At 43.9% G+C, this 2,756-nt stretch overlaps 1 long non-coding RNA gene across 1 annotated transcript; it reads left to right on the forward strand.

Moving 5' to 3' along the window:
* The first annotated feature begins 296 nt into the window (after window positions 1–296).
* On the forward strand, window positions 297–1,520 carry LOC133282708 (uncharacterized). The gene is made up of 3 exons (XR_009747698.1): window positions 297–412; window positions 1,193–1,253; window positions 1,434–1,520. It is a non-coding gene; the product is annotated as an uncharacterized LOC133282708 (long non-coding RNA).
* The last annotated feature ends 1,236 nt before the right edge of the window (window positions 1,521–2,756 follow it).

The raw sequence follows: 2,756 nt of genomic DNA on the forward strand, positions 1-2,756 counted from the left end.
CCCAAATGTGCAAACCCAACAGTGTTTCTCTCTCATGCGTGATTTTTCCCAGCAGGGAGCCTGCCATTTTCTTTTCCCAGAATCATAGAATAGTTTGGGTTGGAAAGGACCCTTCAAAATGCACTGGCAAATGCATTGTGTCCCTTTCCAAATGCTGCAGTAAGCATTACTGAAGGCAATTCCATAGAACAGGGCAGTTTGGCAGGTGGCCTTTTTTCTTGCTTTCTGATTGCCCTGACTTTCCTTACCCTTCTCTACCCCCAGTGTGTCTTCTTTCCTTACAGCTTGGGTCTCAAAGTGCCCAGGCAGGTTTGTGACCTGCATTGATATTCAGGCTTCCTACAGATACAAACCCGATCAGTGGAATTACTTGAAGCAGTTCTGCAGACCTGGTTTTAAGAGTCCTCACAAGGTCTGTGTGTATCAGGAGGAGATGGAATCCATTTTGTTTCTTCAAGCAATGTGTAATAAGCATGATTTTACTGAGCTACAACAAAGCTTTGAATTATTCTGATCTCACCATATAAGGAGTTGTCCCATACATACGCTTTGACAGTGATTTGGTCGGGGATGAAGGTCTTGTATGCACATCCCATCCCTAACTCTTTCAGTGATTACTGTTTCCTTAAAGAGTATCTGCAGCTACCCATGTGGTTGCAGTACTGTTAGAAGTATCCTTTAGTACTTAAGTACCCCGCAGCAGTCGAGCAGAGTGTCTCAAAGCAGTTCTTAAGGCTCCTGTTATGTAGAGCTCCTCAGTAATTTAGCTAGGCAAAGAAGTCTTGTCTTTCGTGGAATTGATTTTGGACTCAAATGTACTGTGTGATTTCTCCCATCTCTAAACCGCCTTGCACTAAAGCTGTGTTAGTTGTGTTAAATTCTTACTCTTCTTTAGGAGAAAAGTAAGGGGGAGGCAAGGAGCAATTGCCCAGTCATTGCTGCTTTACCTGCCGATCCAAAGTGAAGAGGTCTTTTCTTTTTTGTCACTAGAAAAGTAAAGAATAGTCTTTTCCCAAATCTCATTGAGAGGCTGGATTCTCACATCATGAATGTGTCTTGCAGCTTCAGCAGTCAAATTTGGGGAGGAGGCTACAGAGTCCAGTTTGGGGCATTTTCTCAGAGTGGGTGGGAAACAAAACCCACGTATTTAATTCTGCTGTGTATTCAGCATTCCCGGTTTTCCCCTTTTCAGTCTGTTGCTCAAGCTCTACGTGATGAAGGTTGTCCTTTGATGATCATTCCAAGCAGGCCTTGTGAGTGGTTCTGTATCTTACACACATCTTAGCAGACTGTAAGCGTTCACATGAAATCACAACTCCAGCCTGAAAAGTGTTCTGTGGCAAGGTCACGAGGAGCTGGCTCTTACCTGGCAGTGGCCTCCATTCAGTTTTAAACAGTTTGAAAATATGAAGCTTTATCATCATTTTTTCTAGAGAGCCATCCATGGACACTTGGAGTGTGATTGGGTCAAGCTGAGCTCTTTCTTGCTCTTGAATCATTCCTGATAAGAAGCGGTTTACGGTGCAAACTGTTCCTTCCAGAACATGTGAGCACCCAACCAAACCCAAGCCAACCTGTTGGCAGGAAGGAAATGCCACGACTGCAGGAAAGCTCCTCTGGGCAGCTGTTGAAGTTCAGGTGGTACTTGAGCCCAGTTAACCGGGCAGCTTGCTTTTCAGGGCTGCACACAGTGCTGCCTATGGAGGGTGGCAGAGGAATTAAGGGGACAAAAAGCTGGTTTCGTCACTGTGGTCAGCAGGTGCTTTTGAGTAGACAGGCAGAGGTCTCAGAGCTCAAGAGTGTCTGTCACTGACCTAGAAGCTCATGCAAATAAGGAACTGCTGTTATTTTTTTCCATGCTTTAAAATAGAGATTGTGTAAAGCAGGCCCAGGCTGTCAAAAAGAGAAAATAATGGATGAAGCACTAAAGAATTAAAAATCTGTATGAAAAATGATGTACTGACCCAAAAGACAGAAAATCATTTGCAAAGAAGTTCTTACCTTCTTTTTGCCTACAGCCAGAGGTGAAGATCAGAGAGGGAAGAAAAGAGACAGGTTAGTTAAGTGTTTCCTGAGAATAAGTGGGGGAGTAGATATTGCAGACTGAATATTGAGCCCAGGCATCAGTGCTTATTGGAACCTGATAAGGAAAGTGCAGAACCAGTAGATAAAGGTGACGTACAGCTGGTAGGAGGACTGACCTACTCTTCCCTTTGGAATGAAACCAAGGATTTGGTGCCGCAAAGTGCAGGGCAACATAAATGAGTATGTGAACATCTGTCCTTGTCTCTCTCTTTTATAAACTCCTCCTCTCTCTGTCTTACCCATAGTTTCTGTCTTTTTTTCCATTGCTTTCCATTCCTGCTTTCTTTTGGTATTTTGAATAGTTCTGAAGAGATGCTTCCTGGACTTCTCCATGAAGAGTGGTGTGCTGGCTGTGGCAAATCAGACTACCTTCAAAGACGGAAGAGGGAAAACAAGAAACATAACCGACCTCAGGAGAGCTGCAAAGTAGGTTTTACCCTTCTTAAGTGCTTGTGTGTTGGATTCTGAGACTGTGAAATAATTTAGGAATTGAAAAACAAAGATCAGAATCTGTTGTATCAAATGGCTGAGGGTACCCGGACGAGACTTCCTGGTAGATGGTTTCTGTGCCTGAGCACTTGCAAAGTTCCAGTAGGGAAAACCAGCACTGTGGTATGCAGAAATGAACAAGGAGCCACAAGCTTTAGTGTTCCTCAGAATGACTGTCAGTT

This window comes from Pezoporus flaviventris, unplaced genomic scaffold (genome assembly GCF_033815535.1).
Source record: "Pezoporus flaviventris isolate CSIRO_AGI_PZ_B2104156 unplaced genomic scaffold, CSIRO_AGI_Pfla_v1 ptg000135l, whole genome shotgun sequence".
NCBI lineage: Eukaryota > Metazoa > Chordata > Aves > Psittaciformes > Psittacidae > Pezoporus > Pezoporus flaviventris.